The sequence below is a fragment of the Prunus avium genome, chromosome 7, assembly GCF_965620075.1.
Source record: "Prunus avium chromosome 7, drPruAviu1.hap1.1, whole genome shotgun sequence".
NCBI lineage: Eukaryota > Viridiplantae > Streptophyta > Magnoliopsida > Rosales > Rosaceae > Prunus > Prunus avium.
Window position 1 is genome coordinate 8730859 of NC_142290.1, and position 7603 is coordinate 8738461.

Sequence of the window (7603 nt, forward strand, 5' to 3'; positions counted from 1 at the left end):
AGGCAGTTCGTTCCTGATCGGAGTGGTTGGTATATTCCGTCGATCTAGAGATCGGATTTCACCAAAAATTCACCAAAAGACTCCTTCCACCAGATTACGATGTTGCCCAAGTTTTGGGCTCGATCCGAAATCAATAGGTGTAAGAAACTGGACAATTCATGTTGAAAGGCAGCTTGTTCCAAATCGGAGTGGTTGGTGTATTCCACAGTTTTAGAGATCGAATTTCCCCCAAAATTCACCAAATGAGTCCTCCCACCATATTGTGATGTTCCCCAGGTTTTAGGCTCGATCCGAAATCCAAAGGGGTAAGAAATTGGACAATTCATGTTCAAAGGCAGTTCGTTCCTAATTGGAGTGGTTGGTGTATTCCACAGTTTTAGAGATCGGATTTCCCCCAAAATTCACCAAATGAGTCCTCCCACCATATTGTGATGTTCCCCAAGTTTTAGGCTCGATCCGAAATCGAAAAGGGAAAGAAATTGGACAATTCAAGTTCAAAGTCAGTTCGTTCCCAATTGGAGTGGTTGGTGTATTGGGTAGTTCTAGAGATCGGATTTCGCTTCAAATTAACCAAATGACTCCTTCGACCACATTTTTATGTTGCCTAAGTTTTGGGCTCGATCCGAAATCGATAGGCGTAAGAAATAGGACAATTCAAGTTCAAAGGCAGTTCGTTCCTGATCGGAGTGGTTGGTATATTCCATCGATCTAGAGATCGGATTTCACCAAAAATTCACCAAATGACTCCTTCCACCATATTACGATGTTGCCCAAGTTTTGGGCTCGATCCGAAATCAATAGGTGTAAGAAACTGGACAATTCATGTTGAAAGGCAGTTCGTTCCAAATCGGAGTGGTTGGTGTATTCCACAGTTTTAGAGATCGGATTTCCCCCAACATTCACCAAATGAGTCCTCCCACCATATTCTGATGTTCCCCAAGTTTTAGGCTCGATCCGAAATCAAAAGGGGTAAGAAATTGGACAATTCATGTTCAAAGGCAGTTCGTTCCTAATTGGAGTGGTTGGTGTATTCCACACTTCTAGTGATTGGATTTCACTCAAAACACACCAAATGACTCCTCCCACGCTATTATGATGTTACCCATGTTTCGGGCACGATCCGAAATCACTAGGTGTATGAGATTGGACAATTCAATTTCAAAGGTAGTTCTTTCCTGATTGTAGTGGTTGGTGTATTACGTAGTTCTAGAGATCGGATTTCACTCAAAATTCACCAAATGACTCCTCCCACCATATTATGATGTTGCCCAACTTTTGGGCTCGATCCGAAATCCATAAGTTTAAGACATTGGGCAATTCAAGTTCAAAGGCAGTTCGTTCCTCATTGGTGTGCTTGGTGTATTGGGGAGTTCTAGCGATTGCATTTCACTCAAAATTCACCAAATGACTCCTCCCACCATATTATGACGTTGCCCAAGTTTTCGGCTCGATCCGAAATCAATAGGTGTAAGAAATTGGACAATTCAAATTCAAAGGAATTGTTCCTAATTGGAGGGGTTGGTGTATTGGGTAGTTCTAGCGGTCGGATTTCACTCAAAATTCCCCAAATGACTCCTCACACCATATTATGATGTTGCCCAAGCTTTGGGCTCGATCCAAAATCGATTGGTGTAAGAAATTGGACAATTCAAGTTCGAACGCAGTTCGTTCCTAATTGGAGTGGTTGGTGTATTGTGTTGTTCTAGAGATCGAATTTTACTCAAAATCAACCAAATGACTCCTCCCACCATATTATGATGTTGCCCAAGTTTTGGGGTCAATCCAAAATCAATAGGGGTAAGAAATTGGAAAATTCAAGTCCATAGGCAGTTCCTTCCTAATTGGAGTGGTTGGTGTATTGGGTAGTTCTAGAGATCGGATTTCGCTTAAAATTAAACAAATGACTCCTCCCACCATATTATGATGTTGCCCAAGTTTTGGGCTCGATCCGAAATCAATACGTGTAAGAAATTGGGCAATTCAAGTTCGAAGGCAGTTCGTTCCTAATTGGAGTGCTTGGTGTATTGTGGAGTTCTAGCGATTGCAGCTCACTCAAATTTCACCAAATGACTCCTCCCACCATATTATGATGTTGCCCAAGTTTTGGGGGCGATCCAAAATCAATAGGGGTAAGAAATTGGAAAATTCAAGTCCGTAGGCAGTTCGTTCCTAATTGGAGTGGTTGGTGTATTGGGTAGTTCTCGAGATCGGATTTCGCTTAAAATTAAACAAATGACTCCTCCCACCATATTATGATGTTGCCCAACTTTTGGGCTCGATCCGAAATCAATACGTGTAAGAAATTGGGCAATTCAAGTTCGAAGGCATTTCGTTCCTAATTGGAGTGCTTGGTGTATTGTGGAGTTCTAGGGATTGCATTTCACTCAAATTTCACCAAATGACTCCTCCCACCATATTATGATGTTGCCCAAGTTTTGGGCTCGATCCAAAATCAATAGGTGCAAGAAATTGGACAATTCATGTTCAAAGTCAGTTCGTTCCTAATTGGAGTGGTTGGTGTATTGGTTAGTTCTAGGGATAGGATTTCGCTTAAAATTAACCAAATGACTCCTCCCACCATATTATGATGTTGCCCAACTTTTGGGCTCGATCCGAAATCAATACGTGTAAGAAATTGGGCAATTCAAGTTCGAAGGCAGTTCGTTCCTAATTGGAGTGCTTGGTGTATTGTGGAGTTCTAGCGATTGCAATTCACTCATATTTCACCAAATGACTCCTCCCACCATATTATGATGTTGCCCAAGTTTTGGGGTCGATCCAAAATCAATAGGGGTAAGAAATTGGAAAATTCAAGTCCGTAGGCAGTTCGTTCCTAATTGGAGTGCTTGGTGTATTGGGGAGTTCTAGCGATTGCATTTCACTCAAAATTCACCAAATGACTCCTCCCACCATATTATGACGTTGCCCAACTTTCGGGCTCGATCCGAACTGAATAAGTGTAAAAAATTGGGCAATTCAAGTTCAAAGGCAGTTCATTCCAAATTGGAGTGGTTGGGGTATTGGGTAGTTCTGGAGATCGGATTTCACTCAAACTTAACCAAATGACTCGTCCCACCATATTATGTTGTTGCCCACGTTTTGGGCTCGATCCGAAATCAATAGGTGCAAGAAATTGGACAATTCATGTTCAAAGGCAGTTCGTTCCTAATTGGAGTGGTTGGTGTATTGGGTAGTTCTAGAGATTGGATTTCACTCAAACTTAACCAAATGACTCCTCCCACCATATTCTGATGTTACCCAAGTTTTGGGCTCGATCCGAAATCAATTGGTGTAAGAAATTGGACAATTCAAGTTCAAAGGCAGTTTGTTCCTAATTGGAGTGGTTGGTGTATTGGGTAGTTCTAGAGATTGGATTTCACTCAAACTTAACCAAATGACTCCTCCCACCATATTCTGATGTTGCCCAAGTTTTGAGCTCGATCCGAAATCAATAGGTGCAAGAAATTGGACAATTCAAGTTCAAAGGCAGTTCGTTCCTAGTTGTTGTGGTTGGTGTATTGGGTAGATCTAGAGATCGGATTTCACATAAAATTAACCAAATGACTCCTCCCACCATATTATCTTGTTCCCCAAGCTTTGGGCTAGATCCAAAATCAATAGGTGTAAGAAATTGGACAATTCAAGTTCAAACGCAGTTCGTTCCTAATTGGAGTGGTTGGTTTATTTGGTAGTTCTAGAGATCGGATTTCACTTAAAATTAACCAAATGACTCCTCCCACCATATTATGATGTTGCCCAACTTTTGGGCTCAATCCGAAATCAATACGTGTAAGAAATTGGGCAATTCTAGTTCAAAGGCAATTCGTTCCTAATTGGTGTGCTTGGAGTATTGGGGAGTTTTTCATTTAAAATTCAGGAAATGACTCCACCCACCATATTATGATGTTGCTCAAGTTTTGGGCTCGATCCAAAATCAATAGGTGTAAGAAATTGGACAATTGAAGTTCAAAGGCAGTTCGTTCCTAATCGGAGTGGTTGGTGTATTCCACAGTTCTAGAGATCGGATTTCACTTAAAATTATCCAAATGACTCCTCCCACCATATTATGATGTTGCCCAAGTTTTGGGCTCGATACGAAATCAATAAGTGTAAGAAATTGGACAATTCAAGTTCAATGGCAGTTCGTTCCAAATCGGAGTGGTTGGTGTATTCCACAGTTGTAGAGATCGGATTTCACTTAAAATGAACCAAATGACTCCTCCCACCATATTATGATGTTGCCCCAGTTTTGGGCTCGATCCGAAATCCATAGCTAAAGAAATTGGACGATTCAGGTTCAAAGGCAGTTCGTTCCGAATCGGAGTGGTTGGTGTATTCCACAGTTCTAGAGATCGGATTTCTCTCGAAATTCACCAAATGACTCCTCCCACCATATTATGATGTTGCCCAAGTTTTGGGCTCGATCCGAAATCAATAGGTGTAAGAAATTGGACAATTCAAGTTCAAAGGCAGTTCGTTCCTAATCGGAGTGGTTGGTGTATTCCACAGTTCTGGAGATCTGATTTCACTTAAAATTAACCAAATGACTCCTCCCACCATATTATGATGTTGCCCAACTTTTGGGCTCAATCCGAAATCAATACGTGTAAGAAATTGGGCAATTCTAGTTCAAAGGCAATTCGTTCCTAATTGGTGTGCTTGGAGTATTGGGGAGTTTTTCATTTAAAATTCAGGAAATGACTCCACCCACCATATTATGATGTTGCTCAAGTTTTGGGCTCGATCCAAAATCAATAGGTGTAAGAAATTGGACAATTGAAGTTCAAAGGCAGTTCGTTCCTAATCGGAGTGGTTGGTGTATTCCACAGTTCTAGAGATCGGATTTCACTTAAAATTATCCAAATGACTCCTCCCACCATATTATGTTGTTGCCCAAGTTTTGGGCTCGATACGAAATCAATAAGTGTAAGAAATTGGACAATTCAAGTTCAATGACAGTTCGTTCCAAATCGGAGTGGTTGGTGTATTCCACAGTTGTAGAGATCGGATTTCACTTAAAATGAACCAAATGACTCCTCCCACCATATTATGATGTTGCCCCAGTTTTGGGCTCGATCCGAAATCCATAACTAAAGAAATTGGACGATTCAAGTTCAAAGGCAGTTCGTTCCTAATCGGAGTGGTTGGTGTATTCCACAGTTCTAGAGATCGGATTTCTCCCAAAATTCACGAAACGACTCCTCCCACCATATTATGATGTTGCCCAAGTTTTGGGCTCGATCCGAAATCAATAGGTGTAAGAAATTGGGCAATTCAAGTTCAAAGGCAATTCGTTCCTAATTGGAGTGGTTGGTGTATTGGGTAGTTCTAGCGATTGGATTTCACTCAAAATTCACCAAATGACTCCTCCTACCATATTATGATGTTGCCCAAGTTTTGGGCTCGATCCGAAATCAATAGGTGTAAGAAACTGGACAATTCAAGCTCAAAGGCAGTTCGTTCCTAATTGTCGTGGTTGGTGTATTCCACAGTTTTAGAGATCGGATTTCACTTAAAATTAACCAAATGACTCCTCCCACCATATTATGATGTTGCCCAACTTTTGGGCTCGATCCAAAATCAATTGGTGTAAGAAATTGGACAATTCAAGTTCAAAGGCAGTTCGTTCCTAATTGGAGTGGTTGGAGTATTGGGTAGTTCTAGAGATCGGATTTCACTTGAAATTAACCAAATGACTCCTCCCACCATATTATGATGTTGCCCAAGTTTTGGGCTGGATCCGAAGTCAATACGTGTACGAAATTGGACAATCCAAGTTCAAAGGCAGTTCGTTCCTAATCGGAATGGTTGGTGTATTCCACAGTTCTGGAGATCCTATTTCACTCGAAATTCACCAAATGACTCCTCCCACCATATTATGATGTTGCCCAAGTTTTGGGCTCGATCCGAATTCAATAGGTGTAAGAAATGGGACAATTCAAGTTCAAAGGTAGTTCGTTCCTAATCGGAGTGGTTGGTTTATTCCACAGTTCTAGAGATCGGATTTCACTTAAAATTAACCAAATGAGTCCTCCAGCCATATTATGATGTTGCCCAAGTTTTGGGCTCGATCCGAATTCAATAGGTGTAAGAAATGGGACAATTCAAGTTCAAAGGCAGTTCGTTCCTAATCGGTGTGGTTGGTGTATTCCATAGTTCTAGAGATCGGATTTCTCCCAAAATTCACGAAACGACTCCTCCCACCATATTACGATGTTGCCCAAGTTTTGCGCTCGATCCGAAATCAATAGGTGTAAGAAATTGGGCAATTCAAGTTCAAAGGCAGTTCGTTCCTAATTGTAGTGGTTGGTGTATTGGGTAGTTCAAGCGATTGGATTTCACTCAAAATTCACCAAATGACTCCTCCCACCATATTATGATGTTGCCCAAGTTTTGGGCTCGATCCGAAATCAATAGGTCTAAGAAATTGGAGAATTCAAGTTCAAAGGCAGTTCGTTCCTAATTGTTGTGGTTGGTGTATTGGGTAGTTCTAGAGATCGGATTTCACATAAAATTGTTTGTGCCTAATAAATCACGGCCAAGAACTGACCGAGGGAGCCCGTTTTCTCGACCCTAACACTTGTTCGTGTGGCTAAAACGCGGCGTTTCGCCAAGATGTCTGGCCTTCCTAAAAAAGCGAAGGAAAAGTCGTGAAGGCATGATCATCTCGGCCTTGATTATAGGCCGAGGCCGAAGCCGAACAAAATCACGGCCAAAGGCACTAAGGTCAGATCATCAAGTGGCAGCAGGGTCCCACGCTTCATTTAATGAAGCAATGCCTCTGTTTATGGTAGCAAACCCACTGACCACGAATAAGCATTTAATGCACGAGGGAAGGCGGGAAGTGATTGAAGTCAGGGTTTGGTGACAGGAATCAGAGTGATTAGACGCAGACATTCTCACAAGAATTCTTGCATTGAGAGATTGGGTCCCCAACTATCAGAAACAATAAATAATTCTCCACGGCCAGAAGCGCAGAATCCACGATCAGGGCGGCGACCGAGATTCACCGGGATTTATGGGGTCACACCACCATGCTTCATGATCCCAAATGTCGATTGGACTACCCACTTGCTCTAATCAGGCTCCACCATGCAGATTTTTAGCCTCGATTACTCCTCCAAGAACTCTTCCTATAAATACAAGGCTCAAGCTACATTCACAGGGTTCAAACACCAAACAAAAGCCTCCCACTGAGCAAATTATATTTTCCTGTAATGCACTTTCAATATCTTTACTTGCTTTCCTAGGAGTAGTGTTAGTTTGTAAGGAAAATCCATTCATCAATATATCATACGACCCTTGATTTTCAAGGCGCCGGAGCGCCATCTCTGTTACTCATTCATTCACCCCATATATCATACGACCGCCGCTCACTGAGCAGCGTGCTGGAGCACTGCCCAAAACCCACCATCAGCACCACCCCTAAACGGCCTTGTAGTTCAGGCCGTGAACCTTGCAGTCGAGATCAGTTCCTCTCTCGGCTACAATCATTTGATTAGAACACGAGTTCAAACAGGCGCACCACTTGACCATTCTATCCACATCAACATCTCGACCGCACCGCATCCAAAAGGAGGAAGCCACGTGTTAACGCACATCC